The sequence below is a fragment of the Callithrix jacchus genome, chromosome 6 (assembly GCF_049354715.1).
Source record: "Callithrix jacchus isolate 240 chromosome 6, calJac240_pri, whole genome shotgun sequence".
In the NCBI taxonomy this organism is placed as follows: Eukaryota; Metazoa; Chordata; class Mammalia; order Primates; family Cebidae; genus Callithrix; species Callithrix jacchus.
The window spans coordinates 160,751,697-160,778,052 of record NC_133507.1 but is presented as its reverse complement, the minus strand read 5'-3'; the positions used below and the strand labels follow the sequence as shown (position 1 = coordinate 160,778,052).

The 26,356-nt window shown below is 47.6% G+C and overlaps 2 long non-coding RNA genes across 3 annotated transcripts; one reads left to right on the top strand and one right to left on the bottom strand.

Moving 5' to 3' along the window:
- Positions 1-447: 447 nt before the first annotated feature.
- LOC144576841 (uncharacterized) lies at positions 448-12,387 on the bottom strand. Of its 2 annotated transcripts, none has more exons than XR_013519428.1 (2): positions 12,253-12,387; positions 448-9,078 (listed from the first exon to the last, which is right to left on the bottom strand). It is a non-coding gene; the product is annotated as an uncharacterized LOC144576841 (long non-coding RNA). The 2 variants fall into 2 exon arrangements; XR_013519429.1 differs by lacking the exon at positions 12,253-12,387 and adding an exon at positions 11,185-11,437.
- A 2,940-nt stretch (positions 12,388-15,327) lies between these two features.
- On the top strand, positions 15,328-23,334 carry LOC144576842 (uncharacterized). Its single transcript, XR_013519430.1, has 2 exons — positions 15,328-15,473; positions 17,921-23,334. It is a non-coding gene; the product is annotated as an uncharacterized LOC144576842 (long non-coding RNA).
- Positions 23,335-26,356: the final 3,022 nt, after the last annotated feature.

Genomic DNA, 26,356 nt, shown 5'->3' with positions numbered 1-26,356 from the left:
GCAGGTGGCACCCTCAGATCCCCCGGGCAGTCATTCAGGATGCCTGATCACCTGCCCTGTGAAGCGGTGGGAGGAGGAAGGGAAATCAGGAACTCCAGTTGCACAGCTGGTCACTTAGCATGTACAGCAACAATCAGAGGGGTCCCTGGTTCTCCCGGGGCTAGCAAGGAGTCGGTCCTGGTGCAGAACGAAAGTCTGAGGGCCCACGGGCCGCCACGCCTAAGGGCTCAGAGGGTGTGTGAAGCATGTGTGACTCACTCCGTCTGCTGAGACTGCTGTTAATCTGACACATTCTCATTGGCAGCTGAACATTTTTAGTCATGTGCTTTTTGGGGTGTGTGTGTGTGTGGTGTGTGCACGCACGTGCGCGCGCAACAGGCTTCTCAGGAAGCTAAATATATTAATTTTGATTTTTAAAATGTTCTTTTGTTTTTGAGTATCTCTTGCTTTCTTGATTTTAAAAGTCGTTTATTTGGGGGCATTGGTCATAGTAGATAGCAGATCGTATTCACATATCAGTGTGTTTCTTCATAAATACATCAAAAAGCTTTCTCTTAGGAAAAATGTCAAGCATTACAGAAAAAACTACAGTCACCTCGACCTTCGGCCCCACTCAACATCCACTTCCCGAAGGTCCTCATAACGATGGGGACACTGGAAACCACTTGGTTCTTTCCTAGGTACCTGCATAGAAACCGAGGCATGAGTGGCTTTTCTTCTGAGTTCTCTTTTACATTCCGCTTATCCACTCATCTCAGCCAATGGAAGAAACAAAAGGAAGTTAAATAAAACATAAGCACGAGAAAACAAATATTTGCAAACCACATATCCAACAAAGGATTTACGTACAGAATATATTTAAAGACACTCAAAACCCAACAGTGAGAGGACGAATAATCCCATTTATTTATTTATTTATTTGTTTGTTTGTTTTTGAGACAGAGTCTGGTTCTGTCACCCAGGCTGCAGTGCAGTGGCACGGTCTCAGCTCACTGCAGCTTCCACCTCCCAGGTTCAAGTGATTCTCCTGCCTCAGTCTCCTGAATAGCTGGGATGACAGGTGTGCGCCACCACACCTGGCGAATTTGTTGTTGTTGTTGTATTTTTAGTAGAGATGGGATTTCACCATATTGGCCAAGCTGGGCTCAAACTCCTGACTTCAAGTGATCCACCTGCCTCGGCCTCCCAAAGTGGTGGGATTACAGGCATGAGCCACCACGCCCGGCCAGTAATCCCGTTTAAATGATTTAAACAGACACTTCAGCAAAGAGGATATACCCATGGAAAAGAAGCCTACAAAAAGATTCTCAGCCTCAGTAGGCATTAGGGAAACAAAAATTAAAACCAGAACGAGGCGCCACTACACATCTGTCAGAATTGCTAAAATAAAAGATAAAATAAACAGAAAACAAATACGTATATGCACACATCACCTGACAGCTCCAGGTGCTGATAAGGATGCAGAGCTACGGACCTGCCATCTACTGCTAGTGGGAATGCAAAACGGTGCGAACATGCTGGAAAACTGCTTGGGGCACCTTACAAATCTGAACCCACACTTACCAGGTGACCCGGCAAGCCCACTGTGCTTATCCTGGAGAAACTGAAATGCATGTTTGTACAAAAACCTATGCACAAAGGTTTCTGTTGGCTCTATTCATAATTGCCAAAATGTGGACGACCCAAGTGAGACCAGTTTTTAAGGTTACTTCTGCCAAGATGGTCATTTGCTCTGTGGAAGAGGGTGTTGAGGGGCTCTGTTATATGTTTCAGGCTTGCCAGGCTTATGGGAAAAATTTAACATCTGAGGTCTTCCCAGGCCAGGAAGCCTATAAAACAACCCCACATTTTAGGTAGAAACCTCAAAGAGCTGAACCCTAGGAGCAGCCATGTGGTAATAAATTCTTAGCAACTGGCTGTCCAAGATACAAAGCCCTCGTTTGCAACCTGCCAACTGCCATGGTGTAAATACTCCTACCGAGGCCAATTTCATGCTGCCGGCATGACACCGCTGGACACAGAGCTGGGAAGAGTGCAGTCAGCTCTCACGGTCACAGCACACCACTTCCTAGAAGTTAGGGTGAGCCAGAGGAAGCAAATCTTACAGTCTACTTCTGAATCAGCAGAATTAGAAAATTAAAAATTAGATAAAAGTGATCCTGGATTGCCAGTGACTCATAGTGAGCTCACAGGTGATTCCCACATAAATGAAACTCCTCTGAAAGAGGAAAATACACAACAGTTCTCATTTTTTTTCCTGAAAAATAAACAACAGCAACAATACAGTCTTCACTACACAAGTAAAGACGACCAGACAGAGAAGTAAACAAGACCACATGAATGAGAACCGATACAAACAACAGCCAAACCACAGCAGGTACTGAGAAAGCAGAAGGGCCAGGAAAGAAGCAGGCAGACCACAAAACTGCACGCTTGATTCCGTTTACATAAAGGCCCGAAAGGGCAAAATAAAATTATCGTGTCTGGAGATCCATATTTAGGCTAAAAAGTATAAAGAAAATGAGAAAGTTGGTACAATCAAAGTTGAGGTTGTGACTGGTCTGAGGGGTGAGAAGGAGCTGTGACTGGGAAGAGGCATTCAGTTCAATGTATAGTAATTCATTAAACCAGATGTGTATGTTTTATGCATTTTCACTTTATATTTCATAAGAAAAAAAGTTAAAAATAATACATCATGTCCAAGCAGTCTTTATCCCAGTGATCCAGAGGTGAGTCAGCATTTTTAAAACATATCAGTGTAATTCTCTCCAATAATAGTTTTATAGAGCAAAGAATCTCAGTATTTGCCATATAAAAGGGCTTTGATAAATTAAAACACACGTGCATGATTGAAAACAGAAGTCATTGGAAACTAAGAATCAAAAAGTACTCAATAAAGTGCATTTATTTACAGAATTTTCTAATTCTGCTTGATAAAAAGAAATCTATAGCAATGACCACTCTGAATGGTAAAGTCGCACAAAAACAAAAAATCAAATGTGCTTATTAGCCTATCGTGCAGTACTTTTAGCAGAAGTTTCGGCCAATACAATAGTGAGGAAAAAGAATACAAGGAATGAGATTCAAACAGGAGGAAAAAAGACGTTCTTTGCGGATACGAAATTAGCTGCATAGAAAACCCAGAGCATCAAGCAGGGCTGCCTAGATGTTCACCCCTCACAGCCGCCGTTTCTACAGAATGCATGTGTGTGTGGGGGGTGCTCCCTGGAGTTGTGTGGCATGGGGGACTTGGACACCTAGCAGACTTTGAGAATGAGTAACAATGCATCCAGGAGACAGGATAGCAGATCTCTAGAGACCCAATGGTCCTATCCCTCCAAAATTCAGGTATTGAAGCCTACTGCTGAGGGCGTTGGTATTCGGAGGTGGACCTTTTGGGGGTTACCAGGTCATAGGGTCAGAGCTCTTGTGATTGGTGTTAGCACCTGAAAAAGGGGTCCCACAGCGCCCTCGCTTGCTCCACCATGTAGACATGGTGAACCCGGAAGTCAGGCTTCAGCGGGCACTGAGTCTGTTGGCACCTTGGCCTTGAGTTTTCCAGCCTCCAGACTGCGAGAAATAGATGTCTGTTGTTTACAAGCCACCCAACTTGTGGTGTTTTTGTTGTACAGCCCTGAGACACCAAGACATCAGATCAACAGAAACTGCAATCAGTGGCTTTCCCACACAGCGCCAATAACCAGCTGGAAAACGTAACAGAAAAGCTACGAAAGACCCCCAAATCCAACAGGGCGTGTGCTTTGCCTGTCTGAACTATAAGACTACAAGGAAGGATCTTTAAAAATCAGACCTTAAGATAATGGAGAAAAAATACCCCATTCATTGCTGAAAAGATGCCACAGACGTCAACCCTACCCTAAATTAATCTACAAATTCAGTGAGATTCTAAACAAAACCCCAACAAGATTTCCGCAAATTCACAATTAAGTAGGAAGCTCATGAATCATCAGGAGGTTCTGGAAAAAAAAGCAGTGGGACGGGCTTGCGGGCCAGCCCTCGGGATACACGGCAAAGCTCTCATAAGTGAAGCAGGGGAGAATCCACAAGGGTCAAACCCCACGTGCGTGTGAGTGTCTTATCTTGACCACTGTGTTGGTCCTGTTTCTAAGGAAACCCATGAAATGCCAAGTTCTGCTCCCAGGTGGGTGTGGGAGTGGACAAGACACCACAGGCTGAGTCATGGGCAGGAGCTGCAGGGGGCCCTGTGACTCAAGTACACAGGCATGCCCAAAAATCCCATAGAGGATTTGGGATGTTAGCAGAGCATGGAACTGGAGGTAGGAAAGCGGGACCCTCTGGGGAAGTTTCTCTCATAAAGCAGGTGCAGGAGGTTCCCAGCCACCGCGGGAGTTCCATGCACACGCGTCCGCCGTTCAAAGGAGTGTAAGCCATGCAGCCTCACGAGACAGACTTGATTAATAATCAGCTGACCTTTATTCATCAGCATAAGAATTTTCTGGAACTTCTTTTGCAAATATTTATTTTGTTTCAGCTTTTTTTTGGTGGTAAAATATACTTAAAATTGCCATTTTAAGCCATTTTTAAGTGTGCATTTCAGTGGCATTGAGTAGATTCATGTCGTTGAAACCATCACTACCGTCAATTTCCGGAACTTTTTCATCATCCCCAAATCCCAAAATTCATGGGTCCGCATTCAACACCACCTCCTCATTCATTCTCCCTTCTCCGGCCTCTGGTACCCACCACTCCACTTTCTGTCTCTGTGTACGTGACCACTCTAGGTGCCTCCAGTGAATGGAATAGTTTTCCTTTTATGTCCGGCTTATTTCACTCAGTAGAATAATGTTTTCAGGGTTCACCCATATTGTAGCAGGTATGAGAGTTTCCTGTCTTCTAAAGGCCCAATCCTACTCACCGTGTCGATGTTCTAAAGGCCCAATCCTACTCACCGTGTGGATGTTCTAAAGGCTCAATCCTACTCACCGTGTCGATGTTCTAAAGGCCCAATCCTACTCACCGTGTGGATGTTCTAAAGGCTCAATCCTACTCACCGTGTCGATGTTCTAAAGGCTCAATCCTACTCACCGTGTCGATGTTCTAAAGGCCCAATCCTACTCACCGTGTGGATGTTCTAAAGGCTCAATCCTACTCACCGTGTCGATGTTCTAAAGGCCCAATCCTACTCACCGTGTCGATGTTCTAAAGGCCCAATCCTACTCACCGTGTCGATGTTCTAAAGGCCCAATCCTACTCACCGTGTCGATGTTCTAAAGGCCCAATCCTACTCACCGTGTCGATGTTCTAAAGGCCCAATCCTACTCACCGTGTCAATGTTCTAAAGGCTCAATCCTACTCACCGTGTCGATGTTCTAAAGGCTCAATCCTACTCACCGTGTCAATGGTTCTAAAGGCTCAATCCTACTCACCGTGTCGATGTTCTAAAGGCTCAATCCTACTCACCGTGTCGATGTTCTAAAGGCTCAATCCTACTCACCGTGTCAATGGTTCTAAAGGCTCAATCCTACTCACTGTGTTGATGTTCTAAAGGCTCAATCCTACTCCACCGTGTCGATGTTCTAAAGGCTCAATCCTACTCACCGTGTCAATGGTTCTAAAGGCTCAATCCTACTCACCATGTCGATGTTCTAAAGGCTCAATCCTACTCACCGTGTCGATGTTCTAAAGGCTCAATCCTACTCACCGTGTCGATGTTCTAAAGGCTCAATCCTACTCACCGTGTCGATGTTCTAAAGGCTCAATCCTACTCACCGTGTCGATGTTCTAAAGGCTCAATCCTACTCCACCGTGTCGATGTTCTAAAGGCTCAATCCTACTCCACCGTGTCGATGTTCTAAAGGCCCAATCCTACTCACCGTGTCGATGTTCTAAAGGCCCAATCCTACTCACCGTGTCGATGTTCTAAAGGCCCAATCCTACTCCACCGTGTCGATGTTCTAAAGGCCCAATCCTACTCACCGTGTCGATGTTCTAAAGGCCCAATCCTACTCACCGTGTCGATGTTCTAAAGGCTCAATCCTACTCCACCGTGTCGATGTTCTAAAGGCTCAATCCTACCCACCGTGGGGACGGGCCACCGTTCCGTTTGTACACTCAGTTGTTGCTTGTCATTTGGGTTGTTCCCACCACTGGAAACATCGGCTTTCGTGAATAATGTGCTGTGAACGTGGGCATCCAAATATCATTTCAAGTCTCCTCTTTCAATTATTTTGGGTCTATCCCCAGAAGTGGGATTGATGGTTCATATGGGACTGTATGTTCCCACATGGTAACATATGGATCAGACACTGAATGTTTTGAGGAATGTCTCAATTTTTTTTTTTTTTTGAGACAGAGTTTCACTCTTGTTACCCAGGCTGGAGTGCAATGGCGTGATCTCGGCTCACCGCAACCTCCGCCTCCTGGGTTCAGGCAATTCTCCTGCCTCAGCCTCCTGAGTAGCTGGGATTACAGGCACGTGCCACCATGCCCAGCTAATTTTTGTATTTTTAGTAGAGACGGGGTTTCACCATGTTGACCAGGATGGTCTCAATCTCCTGACCTCGTGATCCGCCCGCCTCGGCCTCCCAAAGTGCTGGGATTACAGGCGTGAGCCACCGCGCCCAGCCATGTCTCAAGTTTTAAATGCATCGCTGATCCACCACAGTGTGTTAGTTCTATCAAAAGTATCCAGGGTTTGTGGTCTATAAGGAATTCCAAAGCTCATCAATGATTTGGGAAAGGAGCATTTTTTTCAGATATAAATAAGGTGCAATCTAGCATTCATAGAACAAATAAAATGCTGTGGATCTCACAGCTTCCATCATATCAGTGATCTTTTACAATATATGAGGCTGATGGCCAGGATGACAAAGGGGTCCAGCCCCTGTCCAACACCAGGCTGTGGGGGGACAGATTCTAGGCTCTGTCCAGCCAAGAGCCACCGTGGTCCTCCCAATGGCCTGAGGAGCCTAGTGGTCTCAGTGTTCACCCCTAGCATGTGGGGGTGTCACTCAGGAGGCTCCTTGTCCAGACCTATGCCTGGCCCCCAGCATCCACCCATGTGGGACCTGCAGCCTGGGAACACTGCAGCCTGCCTCGCCCACCCACGCACTCACTGCTCCAGCAAGCTTTGCACTGGGGGAGCACAGCCCCGCAGCCACAGCCTGCAGCCAGCATCCCCACTGCCCACGCAGGAAGGAGGACGGCTTCCAATGTTCTTCCTCATCTGTGCCCCCGCAGGGGACAGAACGGGCTTGCAGTCATTTTCCGTGGACTCCACAGTACCAATCATGAATCAAGAGTTAAGGGGAAAAAAATTTAAATTAAATCCGAAACCGCAGGATATGTACAAGAGGGTGATGATTATGCCTGGGAGTTTTTATCAGTCACAGCTGTTCCATTATGTTTGTTTACTTTAGGGCAGAAATGGTCCTTTGAAATACATGACCAAAATAAACACACGGGCAGCTGCAGTTAGCATGGGCAAGTGAACAAGCAAATGCAGCCAGCCCAGGGAGGCCAAGGCTCACAGTCACCAGGGTCAGCAGCACAACAAGGAGCCTTGTGCTTTCGTCGAGACAACACCCAAAGAACAGACATTTTTTACGAACAAATCCTGCTGGAATCTAGGAATTAGGAAATTTTGTAGAATGTTACGGTTTAGGCAAAAGCCAAACATTTTTTTTTTTAAGTAGTGACTATGGGATGAAATGCAGTGCTACAGAAGCCACGCTGATCGCACCGTCGTTAATACATGCAAATGTTGAGTGGGTGCTTACTCTGTCCCAGGCTTTCTGCTCAGTGACGAGCACCCAGCAGTGGAAAGGAAAGTCAAAATCCTTCCTCCTACAAAAACCAAAATCAGCAACAAAACAAATAATAGAATTTCATGTAATGATCAGTACCATGGAAAGTTTCCACCGCAATGAACTCATGTAAATTATTAAACCTCGCTAACCACACATGTAGAAATACATTTTACTTGAATTGGGGTAAATACATTTCATACTCGTATGTACCTCACGTTATGTCTAACTAAAGTCAATACAGGAAAAGAAAAGTAAAAGAAGGCATAAAGGGCTCAGGTCTTCCTCATGCATACATAAAAATGTGCAGATTTTATGACTCCAAAGCACTTTCCTTCCCTGACGTGACCTTGTTTAGAATGTTAGGAAGCCTTCAGATATGAAAAGTTGTTACTTCAAGGAAAAATGCTGAGAACAAATAAATCTGAAATGCTGGCATTTGTGTCCCAATCTAAGATAATGAATTACAGTTTCTGAGTTTCCCTCTTTATTGCAACTGAAACCGCCCCACAAGCAAGGGACTACTTACGAAAACAAGTTGTATTAAAATATCTGTTTCGAAGATACAGGAGATCTCAGTGTACAACCGTTCTCCGAGGTGATGACCCAGGAAAGAAAAGGGATTCGTGTTTGCTTTTCATTCCCTGCAACGTGAAATGCATCACAGGAGAGGAAAATAGAGTCATAGAACTGATCAAGGCAGGGACGTTATGTAGGGTCTTCCCATGAGTCGTTTACCTCCAGGTACGGATCCGATTTGGCTGAAGAGGGAAGACTGGAAGCATTGCTCAGATCACAAGGCCGAACAGGCTGGATGCAAACCGAAGAGGGTACCAAGTATTAGGCTGGTGCAAAAATAAGTGCAGTTCTGGTTATTAAAGAACATTGAGGGCCCAGGCTACTGCATTTCCTGCTGAACACAGCTATCTTCTGACGGTGTGAGAGGGCTCTTAACAACAGACAAGCCTAGCGTTAATGTCAGTTTCATAAAAGCACATGCTTCAGGGCGCAAAGCCTCATCTCTTGGCGATGATGATTCTTGGTCCTCCTCAGGGTGGGATCTGCCTCTGTCTCGGGCATCCGTCGACCAGCGTTTACACTCAGGGTTTGTTTTGCTAGATGAAAACGCAGCTGAGCTCTGTAGAACTTTCCTAGATTGCAGAGAGCTAAATAATGCCTTCATGATTATTATCTGGAAGTATTTTTTTAACTTCAAGTTATACATTCTGTCAAGATATAGGGGATGCTGGAAGATCTTCCAAGATACAGGAGATCTCCGTGTGCAAATGACCTAGAAGAAAAAGTGATTTGTATTTTTCATTCCCTGCAACGTGAAATGCTTCAAAGGGGAGGAAAATAAAAGCACAGAACAGATCAAGGCAGAGAGATTGTGTAGGAATGCTTTAGGCTACAGATTGCTGAGTCTCAGCAGCTTCAACACTGGGGTTTGTTTTTCTCACGTAGAAAAAGTTTGGAGGTGGGCAGCCCAAGGCTGCCATCACTCTCATTTGTACTGTCCAGGAACCTCGGGATCTCCCAACTTTCTGCTCCAGTATCCTCCGTGAGTCAACTTTCATCTCCACGTTGCTGCCTCCTGCCCACAGCAGGCTGCTGCACCTCCAACATCACATCCATGCTCCAGTTAACAAAACAAAACAAAACGGGGAAGAGCAAAAGGAAAACAGGGCTGGGCATCTAAGTCCATCCTTTTGTGTGTGTGTGTGTGTGTGTGTGTGTGTGTATGAGAGAGAGAGAGAGAGAGAGAGAGAGATGGAGTCTGGCTCTGTCACCCCAGGCTGGAGTGCAGTGACGCGATCTTGGCTCACCGAAACCTCCACCTCCCACGTTCAAGTGATTCTCCTGCCTCAGCCTCCTGAGCAGCTGGGACTACAGGTACAAGACACCACACCTGGCTAATTTCTGTACTTTTAGTAGAGACGGGGTTTTGCCATGTTGGCCAGGCCAGTCTGAAACTCCTGACCTCAGGTGATCCACCCACCTCAGCCTCCCAAAGTGCTGGGATTACAGGTGTGAGCCACCGTGTCTGGCCCCAAGTCTGCCCTTTTTTATCCAGAAAACAAAGTCATCCCTGGTAACCCGCTTACCGACTTGCATTTCATCACACTGTCAGATTGCGACTGCTGGCTGGTCCTGACCAATTCCTGGTCTAGGGATGAATTACCAGCAATGGGTTAGATCAGTCAGGATTTGAAACCTCAGACTGAGGTCAGGACTACCTGTGCTGAGGTCGACAGACTGCTGCCCAGATCTGACCAACGGGCATTCTGTTAACGAAGAAAGGGGAAGGGTGGAGAAGCAGGTGTTGGTGAGACGCGGGCAGGAGCGGGTGTGGGGCGAGGGGACAACAGCCTCTCCCTGTATTTTCTCCTTAGCCACCTGCATGTTTTTGCCCTATCACGATAACTCTGCAACGGTGCTCAGAAAGGAGTCCTTCCCAGGAGGGGAGAACTCTGACGTGTTATCAATTGTATGAAAACGTAATTAACTTTACAGAAAGCTAGAAAAATCATACTAACTGAATGCTTCTGAGGAAGGGAACTTATTTGTAGGAAGAAGACTTAGGATGGAGAAGGAGAGCAGATGTGAGTGTGTGGCGCTCCTGGAGCCAGAGGGAAGGTGATGGAAGGATGGAGGGCTGGTTTGTTGTGGAGGGAGCTCCAGGGTCTCTTCCTGCACTAATTCACAGCTCCAGCAGTGCTGGGCTTCCCACCTTAACAAAGGGAACTTGATGCTCATGAGGCTACTTGACTTTTCAGAGCCCTATCACTGGGGGTGCCCACCCCAAGCCCAGGCCCCTGTGCTCTGCGCTCCCGGGGCGGAGAGGTCAGCAGGTGGGTGTACGTCCCCATCCTCCAGGACATCCTGGAGGGCCAGGGTCTTTCCCACTAGCTCTCTGTGGCTTCCTAAAGACACTCAGCTGACAAAACGCCTGAGCAAAAACTGCTGAAGGGATTGGAGGTGCAGGGATTCTCTCTTGACCTGACAGGGTGGGAGGAAGGCCAGTGATATCAATGTCAGCCACAGTCTGCGCAATTCTGGATTTAAGACCACGGGCTTAGAGTTTCCATCAGGTTTGGCCAGTTCCATGAAGGACAGGGCCCTCAGCTGACCTCTGAGCAATGCCCAGCTGGGTCGAGGCAAAGGATAGAAGGATGTGGCCAAGGCCCGTGAACAAAAGAGCTGGGCTAAGTGACGGCTGGGGTGACGGGAGGTGGTACGAGAGTGTAGCTGGCCCCAGAGGAGCCGGGCCTGACATATGCGAATGGGAATGGGATTCCCAAAGGTTTGGGCTTCGTAGTTCATTCGTGGCTGTAAAACTTACTTCTGAAAGGTGTTGCTGATACCATAAGCTTTGAGCCTGAAATTCTTTACTCACCAAGTCACTTGGACTCCAAAGTGAAGAGACGTCACTACTGCCTGGAGTCCAGGACAGGCTGTGATCCACGGCTCTGAGTCAGCGCCGGGAAGCAGGGACCCCCCGCCCAGTGCAGGGTCAGCTGCAGGGCAGGCCAGGTGAGCGTTGGCTTGGTGGGGGTGGCCCCGGCACCAGCTGAGCTCAGCAGCAGCCATCTATGAAGACTAGAGCTTCCACACCCTGACCCCAGGCTGCCGAGTCTCAGAAAAGGATTACTCCCACTCGGGCCAGCGGGGCTTCCCAATGCTTGGCAGAAAGACTCACACGATTGCTATTCTGCTCGCCTCCCTTCCAGCCTCCAGTGATCTCAGGACGTCCCCGAGTAAATGTCCAGAGAACACAGTGTTTCTTCCTCTGGAGGCCACGTTTTGGGGACATGATGCTAGCACAGCGGCTGGCAACTTTCAGGAAGAGCAGCCAAGCACAAGAGAGCGAGGGTAACGAGCGCGAGCTACAATCTTGTCAACACTTTGGTTGCCAGTCAAGCCTCCTCTGATTCCGAAACAGGCTGTCCCGGGCACGCCCCTGGAGGGCCGTGGGCGAGGACGGTTACTTTCTCCCTCCTCCTCTCCTTTTCTCTCTGTCCCCCTCCTCCCCCACCCTATAAAAGGTACAATCGTTTGCTTCTTCCTTTGCTTCGTCCTCCCAGTGCCCTCCAGAGTCTTCTGTGAGCCCTTTTTTTTCTGGACATTTTTCGGCAAAGGAAGCTTCGGTGTCGCATGAATCCCCGTGGGATGGGGAGAGTGAGGGTGTGTATGGGGGTACACACACGTGTGCACACACGTAAATACAGTGGACATTCTATAAAATTCTCATGTTAATGAACATGTAAGTCTGTGTTCTCAAAACGATTTTTCTCTGTCCATTCCCTAAAATTACCTGTTTCATATAAATATGTTCTGTCTCTGAACCTGGCTTAGTCTCACAGATAATGTTTCTTGGTGCCATTCATTGTATTTTTTAAACAGCCAGAAAAAACATTTGCTACCTGGCTCACCCCGTGCCCTTGGTTGGGTCCCCAACACTTACTGCCCCTGTGTTTCTCCGCAGTCCTCTCCCCGGACCTGGCACAGTGCACAGGGCACTTGGCAGCTGCGGATCCCGTCACGGCGCACACAGCGGCTCCCTGGACATGCAGTCTGCACTGGGGAGCCCTTGATGTCCAGGCAGGAACGTTGAGGTTGGGGGATGGGGGAGTTAGACTGATGGAACAATAGAGCTGCCCTCCCCTGGGCCCTAAATGAACCCAAGTGTGAGGAGCGCTCTGGCCCACCTGGGAGGGGTGTTGAGCCTCCGAGCTGCTCTAGTTCTGATTCCTCGACCCCTGGAGGTTCAGGAAGACGCCTGCTCTCTGGAGCTCCCTCGCAGCAGGAGCCAGGCCACAGTAGTAGCACAGGTGGCTGCAGCCGAGGCGCTTTGGTAAGGCCTCAGGTGAAAACCAGCGGGGCTGTCACAGAGAAAAGCAGGGGCCAGGGAGGGCCTCCGGAGTTGCTGGCAGTGGAGCTGAGCCCTCAGGGATGATGAAGACCCAGGCAGGGGGGCTGGCAGGGCGGCTGGCAGGGCCACCCCACCCTCATGGGGAGAGCTGGTCTCACCAGCCCAGGGGCCTGGGTTTAGCAGGGAATGAAGGGTGCAGACAGGTACCAGGTACCAAGGAAACTCGGAACCCGCCTTCCATCTTTTCTGTGGCACACATCCAGACTGCCTTAACCTGCTCGGGCTGCCACGGCAAACAAAGCACCGCAGATGGGGGACTTGAGCTACACACATGTATGCATCATGGTTCTGGGCCTAGAAAGTCCGAGATCCAGGTGCTGGCAGATGCAGTACCTGGTGAGGGCTGCTTCCCAGTTCAGAGGCACCCTCACGGGGCAAGAGAGCTCACTGGGGTCCCTTTCGTAAGGGTGCGAATCCCACTCGTGACTGCTCCGTCCTCGTGGCCTGATCAGCTCCCAAAAACCCCACCCCCTAAGACCACCGTCTCGGAGGTTAGGGTTGCAACACATGCAGTCTGGAGGGACGCGAAGACCGGGTCTGTCGCACGTGTGAGTATCACAGGTGTCATCTGTGTGTACGTGTCTAGACACACTCACAGCGACCCTCTCTACCTGTTTTGGGTATTTTCCTCTCTCCTGTTCCTTCACTTACGTTCTGTGTAATCTTCAGGAGCGACACACTTCTCAGAATCCTAGCAGCGTTTCCGAGGATGACTTCTCTTTTCTGCTTTGCTGGGGTTCCTGCATTGCTCATGTTCTCGTTGCCTGGGACTGACAGCATGAAGGCCACGGCAACAGATGCAGCCCCGTACATAAAGCCCGAGTCCTCGGCGAGTTCATCTATTTGTGTGTGTGGTAAAGATAGCTTGGCAAAATCGCATTTCTAACTTCGCAATTATATTTTGAGTTCACCAGAAAACCTCTACTGGAAAAAAGAACTTCAATATTGAAAAGCATCTCTGGCAAACAAAGTCCATTGTTAACACAAACGATGAACCTCTGACTTGGTTAAGCGTCCGCATTTCCCTATGCTCTTTGGGCTAGGCAGGGTCTGCCTGCTCAGGTTCAGCGTTTCGCCCCCAGGGCCATGTTTTCTATCCCTGGCAACCACAGAAGGTGCCTGGGGAAAGTCCCAGGTGGACAGACAGAAGATCCCCCTGCCCTGCCACTTCCTGGTCACGTGGCAGCTCTCCTGTCTCAGCCTCCCGAGTAGCTGGGATTACAGGTGCCCACCACCACCAGATCCAGCTAAGTTTTGTATTTTTAGTAGTGACAGGGTTTCAACATATTGATAAGGCTGGTCTCGAACTCCTGACCTCAGGTGATCCACCGACCTCGGCCTCCCAAAGTGTTGGGATTACAGACATGGGCCACCATGCCCAGCCTGTTTTTTTTTTTGAAACAGATTCTTACGACATCACCCGGACTGGGCTGGAGTGCAGTGGCGTGAACATGTCTCACTGCAGCCTTTACCACCTGGGCTCAAGCAGTCCTCTTTCCTCAGCCTCCTGAGGTAGCTGAGAACACAGGCATGTGCCACCACACGTGGCTAATGCTTTTATATTTTATAGACACAGGGTCTCACTATCTTGCCCAGGCTGGTCTCAAACTCCTGGGCTAAAGTCATCCTTCTGACTCCGCCTCCCAAAGTGCTGAGATTACAGGTGTGAGTCACTGTGTCTGGCCTGAAATAAGTTCTTACTGATGGAGGAGAGATCTTCAAAGCCTTCATCCACAAGACCACGGGGCAGCCCAGCCAGGCTGACTAACCTCCTCAGAGGCTGAGAAACACCAGCATCTACCAAGGGCATTTTGGGAGGCCGAGGCGGGTAGATCACAAGGTCAAGAGATCGAGACCACCCTGGTCAACATGGTGAAATCCCGTCTCTACTAAAAATACAAAAAATTAGCTGGGCGTGGTGGCGCGTGCCTGTGATCCCAGCTACTCAGGAGGCTGAGGCAGGAGAATTGCCTGAACCCAGGAGGCGGAGGTTGCGGTGAGCCGAGATCGCGCCATTGCACTCCAGCCTGGGTAACAAGAGCGAAACTCCGTCTCAAAAAAAAAAAAAGAAATGATTCTACGAGAACAGAAATGACCTACAGAAGGGAGAGGCAAATCGTATCAAATGTCTTCCCAGAGCAGTGCTGGCTTCTTCCAGCGCCAGGTGCACCGGTGCGGGCTTTTCTGGGTGAGAGCCTTGGGCTGCATCTGCACTGACCACCAGTTCCCCCCTCAGCGACGCAGCGATTCCTCCCAACCCCTCATCATCCTGGCGTCCTCAGGAGGCCAGCACTGAGACCACCTCACGTTGGACCTGTGCGTCTCCCCGACGTTCCAAATGGCCGGTTTGCAGTTCCCACGCTGACATGAATCCAGCCACGTCTTCGTTCTCCTTCCTCTCAGATCCCCTGATAGAACCTTGCAAAGCGCCATGGCAGTTGGCTTGCATTTATAAGCAGCAATTAGCTATGAAATCCTTCATGAATCTGTTTCAAGAATAAAAGAATTCAAAAACACCAAGGCTCCTTCTGGGCGCAGGAGGCTTTGTGTGCTCCACTGCCCCCGCGTTTTGGAGAGCGTCCTGTCCCGGCTCTGCTCCGTAGGGACGAGTCGTTATGAAGAGGGTACACACGGGGTAGGACCTTCGAGAGCAACGGACAAAAACACAGTCTTTCAGGGTGAGAGCGGGAATTCACGGGCAAAATGCAGCTATTCTCAGAGTCTTCCATAAAGATCCACAACCTGAACAAAAGGTACGTATTTCACTCTGTCTGTGAGAGCCTGTGAAATTTGTTTTTTGCAGGCTTTTACAGTCCGTGGCCTCCCCATTCAACCTAGAATAATGGCACTGAATTGAGCTGTAAAAGCTTCCGAAGTTTGAAGGCTTTTGACAAGTTAATTTAGCAGTATGGTAAAAAGTTTTTCCCCAAGATAGAATGAAGCCATCATATCATGAACGCAGCAGTCAACCCGAGGAAAGAAAACACCATTAGGATTAGAAATGAGGTCTTTATGGAGCTGGTTTGTGGTCTCCTGTAATCTACTATCAATATTTCAGGAGAAAGATGTCCCACTCATCAGTCAGCAGAAGTCAATACCTCCACTTAAAACCAACACCCAGGGGCCAGATCACATATATCTTTTATTGGAAAAATAACATTTGCTATCTGGTCTCCCTTTCTTTAGATTCTAATTGTGGGGTGTGTGTATATATACGTTACAAAGAAGTCCTCCTTTCTCTAGGAAAAAGCAAGGAAAACAAAGAGGTAATATTTTCTTTGTCTCCCCTGCACACGTCTGTCAGCCGCCCGCCCTTTCCTCGGAGGCTAGTACGCGTTTCCATGCCCATTCCAGGCGAAATCGAATGAGCTCAGCCACTTTCTTAACAGAAAGTGAAAGCCCAGGGGAGGGCTGTTTGTTTGTTTTTAAAAGTCAAAGTAACTCAAAGTGCCTGGTTCCTATTTGGCCATAGGAGGACAGGAAAGGAAACAGAATTGCCTCCAGCATCTCTGTGGTTACTGCAGAGAATCTTTGGGGAAGGAAAAGAGTCACCTACAAACAGGATGAATGGTACAGATCCAGCTTTGTCATGATGGGGGAAAAAAGCCAAGAAAAATTAATTATATTTAACAAAGAAATGCTTCGGATGCCATTTGGTCTTGTGCCCTGAATATAAATCTCCAAATGTTTCTCACTTGAATATTTTAGTGGGAAAAAATAAAATTAAAATTAAAAAACAGATGCCCTATTATTGTGTTTATATAGTAATTGCACGGGCTGCTTTGAAGGACCCCGCAGTTAGGCGAGCTCACACTGGTCTGGGGAACTAGGCCCCAGGGTTTTGGGGTAGAGGGTGTCTCATATAATGAAACACCTCCAGTGCTAAACACTAAACGTGAGTCTGCCAAGGACCGAGTCAAAGTCTTGCACAACAAGGTGGGGAAACTGTGTCTGGGTGATTCCTACCTTTGGTATTGCCGAGCAGAGAGTGGTTTTCGTTTTTATAAAGCAGTTATTAAATTAGTCCTATCCTACTAATTCTTTAATCAGTCCTGGCCCACAAAACCATTTCAGAAAGGAAATATCCAGTGGGGGCTGGGACTAAAGAAAGGAGTAACAAAATGTATGGTACTGATTAAAAGCACGTGCTTTTGGTTCAGCCAAACCTGGGTAGAGACTCTCTAGCTCCGCCCTCCTGAGATGTTTCTGGAATAATTCACCCAGCAGCTACTCACTGAATGCCCACTTTACTTGCTGGGCAGCATGGTGAATGCAAGTCTCCTGCAGTGACTAGACAGATCCACGAGGCAGTCTGGTCACGTCCTTAGACGGGGTCTTTCATATTTCCCCCAGTCTCCCTGTGCTCCTCCAGTGTGACTACCAAGCGCACCTGTCTCTCCGGGGGCTGCAAGGGCTGCCATGGGCTCGCTTCAGTGCCCGTGCACACAATCACTGCTCAGATGTTTAAATTGTGATCATGAGGGGCTTTTAATCATCCGATGTTTTAAAAAGTCAAGGAAAAACAAAGAATATTTCCACTTAAAAGTGAAATCCTGATGAAACATGATTTCTCATACTAAACGACATGAATTCAAAGCATTGTGGGCCCTTGAAAACTAGTTAAGGGTTTTCCCACACTTACACACAATCATTCGAATTTTCATTATGACATTTTGGAAATTCTTTTATGTCTTAGAAACTACTTGTTAGTGAAAAATGTAATCTGATTTTCATATAAAAATAATTGACTTCAGTAGTCTCCATAGAATTTAATTCTTAAGGCCGAAACTCAATGAAATTTTATGAGTTTCAATTATGCAATTGGCAATGCTTCTAAACATGGTTAAGAAGTAACACAGAATTTGGCTGAGTTCAGTGGCTCATGCCTGTAATCCTAGAACTTTGGGAGGCCAAGGCGAGCAGATCACACAAGGTCAGGAGTTCGAGACCAGCCTGGCCAACGTGGTGAAACCCCATCTCTATCAAAAATACAAAAATTAGCCAGTGTAGTGGTGTGCACCTGTAATTCCAGCTACTTGGGAGGCTGAGGCAGAAGAATCACTTGAACCCGGGAGGCTTCAAGTGGTTGCAGTGAGCTGAGATTATACCACTGCACTCCAGACTGGGTGATAGCATGAGACTCTGTCTAAAAAAGAAGAAAAAAAAAAAAGAAAAAACATAGAATTTTCATCTTTTCCAGATCACAGAAGTGAGGTCGTCCATTCAACATAATTTGTTGAGGGTCATGAGCCATGTGAAGTGAGAAAGTTCATCAATGGACCGGAGAGGAGGCTCCAGAGTTGCTTGACTGCTGTGGAAGGTTGGCACTGGGGAAGGAGCCATTGGCTGTTTGAATACTAACAAAATATTGAAAAAGAGAAAGATTCTGTTCTTTGAATTGTCCTCTGCAATTTTGTTATGTACGTGTGTATTTTATTTTGGATACCCATGTTAAATATCCCAAGCTTGGAGATACGTAGAAGAGTGGATGATGACTTGTTATCATATGTATCCACAACTGCTTATTCCTCTTTGTGGTGTAGTGTTCTACTGCGTAGATGGACCACTCTGTCTATCCACTCAGTCGCTGAAACACCTTAGAATTGTTTCCAGTTTGTGGCTGTTATGAATAGAGCTACAATAGACATTTACAGATAGGTTTTTGTGGAGCACATGCTTTCATTTCTCTAGGGTAAGAACAGAGGAACAGGATGGCTGGGTGTATTAGTCATGTCCAAGACTCAGTAGTTGATAAGGAAAAAGAGGCTTAATGGACTCACAGTTCTATGTGGCTGGGGTGGCCTCACAATCATGGCAGAAGATGAAAGGCACGTCTCACATGATGGCAGACAAGAGAAGAGAGCTTGTGCAGGGAAACTCCCCTTTATAAAACCATTTGCTCTCGTGACATTTATTCACTGTCATGAGAACAGCATGGGAAAGACCCAACCCCATGATTTGATCACTTCCCACCAGGTCTCTCCCACAACACGTGGAAATTGTGGGAGCTACAATTCAAGATGAGATTTGGGTGGGGACACAGCCAAACCATGTCGCTGAGTCATATATATGGTAGGTGGATGTTTTCCAATTGGAAAAAGTACAACAAAACATAAAGGCTTTTTTTCTGATAGACTGGCGTGGGAGCTACGGTTGTTCTGTGTCCCCATCAGCATCGCAGCCTCCACTGCTTTGGGCTCTAGCCACTTGGATAGGTGTGATGTAGCAGCCCATTGAGGTTTGAATTTGCATTTCCCCAAAGGCAATGAACCGTGATGTCCAATTTGTTAATATCTTCCTTTATGGCTTATGGTTTCTGTGTGCTATAAAAGAAATCCTTTCACAGGTGGTAAAACTATCCCTGCCCCTTTTCCTTCTAAAACTCTGAAGTGTTCCTTTTTCATATATAGATTATTTTTCTGCCAAGTTTGTGAGTTTGACGTGAAATCGTAATTTTATTTTTCTTTTGTTTAATATGGAGAACCAGTTGTCCAAGCACCAGTGATTCAGTAGTCTCTCTCCTCTGCTCCCCAGTTCCGTCTCCGTCATAGTTCAAGTTTCTATACGTGCATGTGCTGCTGCGGGGACCCTGTTGTGTTACGCTGCTCTGTTTGTCTATTCCCGTGCCAATGCCATGTGGCACAATTCCTAGAGCTTAGAATAGATCTTGACATTTGGTTAAAACACCTCCCCTCCACCACCATGTTATTTGTCAGAATTGCCTTGCCTATTCTCAGTTCTTTGCTATTTAATGATTTTCAGAAGCAACTTGCCAAAAATTGCATTAAGGTTTTAAAATGCACTGAAGAGAATCACCATTTTTACAATTTTCAGCGTTTCCATCCATGGACATGGTATTCATTTAATCAAACCCAAGATGCCATCAAGTAAAAGATGCACCATTATTTTATGTGCTATGGGGAAAGAAAAAGTGCTGCGGATTGATCCATGACACAGTTAACTCTGACATATTTGATTTCTGAGATGTTAAAAATGTGGGAAAAGCGTGTGTTTCAGAATTGATGAAACTTGCTGTATACCAGTTATTCGGTTCCATTTAAAACATATTCCAATGAGTTTCACAACTGTTTCCATAAACACTTTTTACAGGCTTTGCTACATCTATCCCTATGCGTCGTGACGTTTCTGCACCGTAAGTGGCGTCTGAAGGATTCTGAGTGTTTCTGTGTATAGAAGTACGAGGAATTTGGATGTGTGGATCTTACGTCTGGCAAAGTTCCTGAGCTTCCCTATCTGTTCAGATAGCTTGCCTATAGCTTCTCTTGATGTCATCTTTTTGTCACTGATTTCTAGCCCTATCACCTTTTGCTAATAGAAGATAGTCTGTACGATATCGATTCTTTGAAACCTGTTGAGATTTGCTTTGTGGCCCACTGTGTATAATGTTCCGTCAATGCCTGAAAAAAGGAGTGTAGGGTTCTTTAGATCTGGGGACATTAGTGTAACCGTGTTAATTATTCAAATCTCGTATGTCTCACTTGTCAAATGAGTAGTATTCTCTAATATTATGGATTTATAAATTTTCCAGAGAACTTTTAAAATTTTTGCTTTATGTTACTTTGGGGCTAAATCACTACATGCAAAAAGTCTAAACTGATTTATCTTTCTGGTGAATGTACCTCTTACCAGGATGTACCGGCCACCTTTATCTCCCAAAATGTTTTCTTTCCTTTGGGTCCATTTTGGCTGATATTATAATGACAGATACTTCTTGCGATTAGCTTAGAACTAGGAATGTAGAGAGCTTTGACTCCAACACCCCCTCATGCCTTATAAGCTCGATGTTGTATACCACCCCTCACCTTACCTTACGTCACGTGTGCTGTAGCTGATGCTGCCCAAGCTCTTTGCACTCCATCTTCTTACAGCTCATTTACTGCCTTGTCCAGGGCAGGGGTCCAGAGGGCAAGGAGGCCATTTCAAGGGCTTAAACTTGGCCTTTCCCACAATGATACCTGTTGCCCAGTAGGTGAAGGCTCTGTCATAGACTAAGTATATCCATCCTAAGGTTAAACTAATGTCTCTATGTAAAAGTAATCTTGGCCAGGAGCCGTGCCTCACGCCTGTAATCCCAGCACTTTGGGAGGCTGAGGCAGGCGGGTCACATGAGTTCAGGAGTTAGACCTCCTGAAACCCCGTCTCCACTAAAAATACAAGAATCAGCTGAGTGTGGTGGTGCATGCCTGTAGTCCCAGCTACTCGGGAGGCTGAGTCAGGAGAATCACTTGAACCTGGGAGGCGGAGGTTGCAGTGAGCCGAGATTGTGCCACTGCACTGCAGCCTGGGCAACAGAGCGAGACTCCGTCTCAAAAAAATAATAATACTCTTGCATTCCTAAAGTAGTAAACACATTCTTTTCAGGCATACGTGAAACACTGGCAAACACTGGCCACGATCATACATCAGGTCACAAAACGACTATGAGCATGTCCCAGCAAATCAGTACCACATACAGTCAAGGGCTGGAGAAGTGAGCGCAGGCAGGTCTGCAAATCCCTCAGACCCACCGTGACAGGCGAAGTGTGGGAAGGAGAATCCTTCGAAGGCACCAAGATTCCTGCCCTCAGTGAGGGATGGCAGGATTTGCAAATGTGATGGGCTATCACTCCCACAATTATCCAGCGGTAGGCGAGGCAACACTTTACTTCCACCTCTTAGGGTTCCCAGGTAGGCCGAAGAATTCTCCTGGAGTAAGACAGATTTACAGGAGCAAAGCACACCGATTTATTTAATCTAAATTTCATGTAACATAGCAACCTCATTAGGAAGAGAACCGGAAGAGTTGGCAAAAACAAAATATTTCTATACCCGTTTGAGCAAAGAGAGGCAAATGCAGGAAAGTAACTACATTACGTGGGAGGCCAAAGGCAGGTAAGAATGACTTTAACAAGATCCATTTGTACAGAATCTTTTCCACTCTGACTTCCACTGAAGAACATTTCCTTTTCTGCTGGGCCAGGGAGGGCGTTTTTCACACGGGAGACTTTGTCTTCTGTTTTCAGGAATCAAAGGAGAGGTCCGAGCACCCTTCCTGCATCTGCTGTTTTTCAGATGCCTTTAGCTAGAAAGGATCCTTTACCAAAGTGGCATGTCTTTGGGTGGCATGTTCTGCAGCCCTTCATTACCTTGTGTGACAGAAAGGATTCTCCAGGTGTCACTAACATCCCTAATCAGTGGGCTTTGACATAGTCAAAGTGAGAGTGTCCTGGGTGGGACTGAACTCATTAGATGAACTCAAAAGACATCAGAGAGATGCTGAGCTGGAGGGAGCCTCCTCCTGGCCAGGCAGAAGCAGACTGCCTTGTTGTGGAGGGGACAGGTGGCAAAGAATGGCAAGTGTCCTGCAAGAGCTCAGAACAGGCCCTGGCTGAGAGCCAGCAAGAAAGTAGGAACTTCGGTCTTGCAATCACAAGGAACTGAATTCTGCCATCACGACTGAACTTGGAAGAGGACCCCAAACCTCAGATGAGAACTCAGTCCTGGCCGATGCCTTGATTTCAGCCTGGGGAGACTGTGCAGGGGACCCAGGCTCCTGGCCCCCAGACATGCAGAGATCATGCATGTGGGTTATTTTAAGCTACTGAGTTTGTTATGCAGCCATAGAGAACTCACACACAGCGAGACCCAGGTACACCTGCACTATGTGTGCCCTTCTTGAACAAGGATTGTAGGGACACCTCTGATTTCAGTGTCAGCTCAACCCTGCATGCAGCAGCTTTCCCTAGGCTTAGGTCTTCCCTGCCCCCAGGGGACAGTTACTCTGAACGACTGGAGGTCCCGTAGGGAAGCACCAGGAAGGAGCTACTCTATTAACTGGTTGCGGTGTCTCAGGAGACCTTTGTAGCTGGACTAGTTGAGAATTGACTCAGGTCCGGGTACTGGGTGAGGGGTTGTGATTTTCCTTGTGGTAGCTGACACCAGCCTCCAGCCTCTGTTGATCCACCACCCACCTTTACTGATTCTATGTTAGAAAGTAGTGCCCTCATTGGCTGCTGTCTCTTGGCCCCCAGGACCTCCTTGGGATCACCACCAACACCTGTGAATTGAGCACCTCGTCCACTGTCCTGGCTTGCTGCCTGTAAGAAGCAGAAAAGTTCCTCTTCAAAGTTTTCTCTTGTGTTAAAGAATAAATCATAAGTGTTAGAAATAATAGTCTGTTTTAAAGACTTTCTTCAAAGCCTTCTGGCTTTTTGCTAGTAACTCTTAGTTAAGCCCTATCCTATGTAGCCCTAGACACGTTCACAGGCACACAGTACATTCTATGTCCTTGTACGTTGACCAAGATATTTACATTATTACTTTTCTAAGTCCTTTTGCAAGCAACTTCCTGCCCTTCCTTATTTAGACTTCCTCTTTCCTTTTGTTCTCCATCACCTTTAGCTATTCAAGAAAGTTTTAAGTTATTAGCCAGTCAGGTTCAGTTTTAGATTGTGAAGTCTGGCTCCAGCCAACGGAGATCAGACACAGCAGTAAGGATGACCCCAAATGCGTAAAGGATAAACACGTCTGCTTTCCTTTGTTTGTTGTGCTCTTGTGGCAAGATGGCTGACAGGGGCACCCTTTCTGCAGAAAGTAAAGACTGCCTTGCTGAGAGATCCTTTGTCTCAGTGTTGACTTTTCTTTGCGGCACCGAGTATTCGTTTCCAACACTGCCTGTCATGGGAATTGCATGCACCTTGCCCCAGATGGTGAGCTGCCACTGTCCCAGCTGTTCTGGATCCTGCCACCCACAAGAACACATGAGGACTCAGTTTCATCGAGGCTCCCCATCTTCTGCCCTGTCCTACTGGTGACGGACACCTCCAGCTTTCTCAATGATGCTCATGCCTCTCCTAAAAGTTCTTTTCTTGCCACCTGAATGCAGGGAGAGTCCCATGTTCCTTGTGGGGACTTCATGTGATCAGTCTCTCTCTGTGCACCCACCTCTTGTACTTCCTGACTCTTCCCTAATGGCCTGCAAGACAGGCCTGGAGGTTCCTCCTCCACCACCATTAGCCATTGTCTCCACACTTCAAGGAACATTCTGGCATCCCATCAGTTCTGGTTCCCCGTGTTCTCGCCAGGGTGTGAAATCCTGAGTCACAGAGGAGGACCTATGTGGCTACATCTTCTGTCTTCCGGGCTGTAAGCCTCCTGCCGGGCCCAGGGAGGAGCCTCAGCTACAGGAAGAAAGGGATTATTCAATGGAAACTTGGGAGTTGATGAATATTACAAAGACAGGACCAGGAGCGTGGATCCCAAGGGTGCCGATGGGAGCAGCACAGATCTGGCTCCAGCAAGCTTCTGGTGTGAAGACCAAGGCTATGGTCCTTGGTGGGGAAAGAGTGGGATTCTAGGTGTCGGAGAGGAACATTTCAGAGGATGCATGTGAGGTCCTGGAACCTCCAGACTCTCCTGCATGCTCTAGGCCAGCACGAGTGGCCTTCCCCATGCCAGAGCAGAGACTCGTTCAATGCTTATAGAGTCTGCAAAGCCTTTACTCAGGCAGTGCCTCCCAAGGTGAGGAGCCTAGAAGCAACAAGGGAAGGTGGATAGAGAAGGTGGAATGAGTATGAACTCAGCCTCCACCACTAATCCAAGCTTGGGCCTAATTTTCAGCACAGTTTGCTCTCCCACTGTAGAAGCTACTAAAAATAATAATTTAAAAATTAGCCAAGCATGGTGGTGTATGCCTGTAATCCCAGCTGTTTGGGAAGGCAGTGAGGTGGGAGGATCGCTTGAGCCCAGGAGTTCAAGGCTGCAGTGAGCCAGGATTGGACCATTGCACTCAGCCTGGGTGACAGAGTGAGATTCTGTCTCAAAAAAAAAAAAAGTCTGCCATCAGTCCAGTTATCCTCAGGAGCCACCTGCCATGGCTGTGTGGTGCTTTTGGGAAAGCTTTCCTCATGTTGGCATTGGACAGTGTCCCGCTATAAATCCAGTGTAGCATTATGTTACTTACCATCCTCAGTGCTCGCAGGACTTCCTGAGTCCGAGGACCCCCCTCTTTCAGTAACGCTAAGAACTTCTCAGCCATTATCTCTCTCCTCCTGGAATGCCTTGTTCTGGATCAGATACCCGAGAGGCTGAGCATGAGGTGAAGGGTCCTGCACAAATGCTTTCTCAAAGACTACTCTCAGGAGGAGGACCCTGCCCTGGCGGGGCAGTGGGTAGGGGCAGAGGAAGGACAGTGCACAGCAGGGGTGCGGGGGGAGCCAAGAAAGGTCTTGATTCAGGCTTAAGCCAGCCAAGACTCAGCCTGTGCCCGTGGGGAGCTCAGGAGCCTGACTCGCTACATGGGGAGCGGGCTTCCTATCCCTAGGGGTCAGACACTGGCCATCGAGATGGGACGGGAGAGAGGTAACCTCCCAAGCATTTCCAGGTGAAGTGCCTCCCCTTTGACCAACGACAGCTCTCTGGAGAAGAACACAGCTGTAAGCCATTCGCAGGCCACACTTCCGGGTAACGGAGATCTGCCCCAGGCACCCACACTGCCACCACTCTCCTAGTGAAAAAGAGATGTTCCGTGTCTTTTATCCTGTGGTCTGCGTTTGGATAAATTCAATTTTCCAAGAGGCTAATAAGGTTTTCTAGGATGCGTTTTCTTTTCCCCACTGAATTTTTGATTTTAATGACTACATTTTTCATGTCCAGATGTTTTATTGGTTCCCTGAACAACTCCACTGTTCTTAAGTGTCTTATTCTTTGGTTCACATAACTGCACTGATGCCTTCAGCAGTTTCTAACATGTATGTTTAAGCTCTCTTGTAATCTCAGTGTCTTGGCTGGAGGCAGCAGCCTGCTCTTCATCTGCTGACTCTTGCTCATGGTGAATTGTTTCCTTGGGGTTTTATAAACTCACATAACGTTATGTAGATTTATACAAGACCTCAGGTCCTGTCATTTCCAGTTGTGAGCTCATTTTGCATGAGGCTCTGTTCCTGGGAATCCTGGGTAACCGAGATTAAGGGCATTTCCCTCAGCGCCACTTAGTTCTGGGAGTATCCCACACCTGGACCACTTTTCGAGTTACTGTTGGGGCCTGAGAGTTCCTGTATTGTGCAGGCAGCATGTTTTGGACCCAAACAAGACTGGGCCCCGCTGCAAAGTCGCAGGGAGCCTTTTCTCCACCCAGAGCCAAGGTGGAAACAGATGGTCTTCCCTGTTGTCTCCTAGCAGATTTTCTTCCTAGTCTGTCCTTTCACAAGGGATATAGAATTCAAACCTCAGCCAGAGGAATCAGGCAGGGCTTTCTGCTAAGGCATCAGTTCAGGGGATTTCTCATCCTTCTAGAGTCCCCTTAGTCGCTTGGATAATGAGCTATGTGTTCCTGAAAGGCAGCCTTTTAGGCAGCATTCCGAGGGCTCTGGAACGAGGATGTCCTCAGGTGAGCTAGCGGGCCACCTCGCCAGGACCCTGAACTTTGCTCTCTCCCCTACCGCGGAAATCTTAAACTGAAAATAACAATGTCTTTCCACAAGTTTCTGGGCTCCAGCTACTCAGCCCGGGCACTGAGCTCACTGGAACCTCCAGGTCCTCACCTCTGCCCTTTCCTCATCCAGCTCTGCCCTTTTGTCCTTCCTGTCCTAGGTGGCCTGGACCCCACAGTGAGTCACGTCCGCCACTGTAGCTAGCA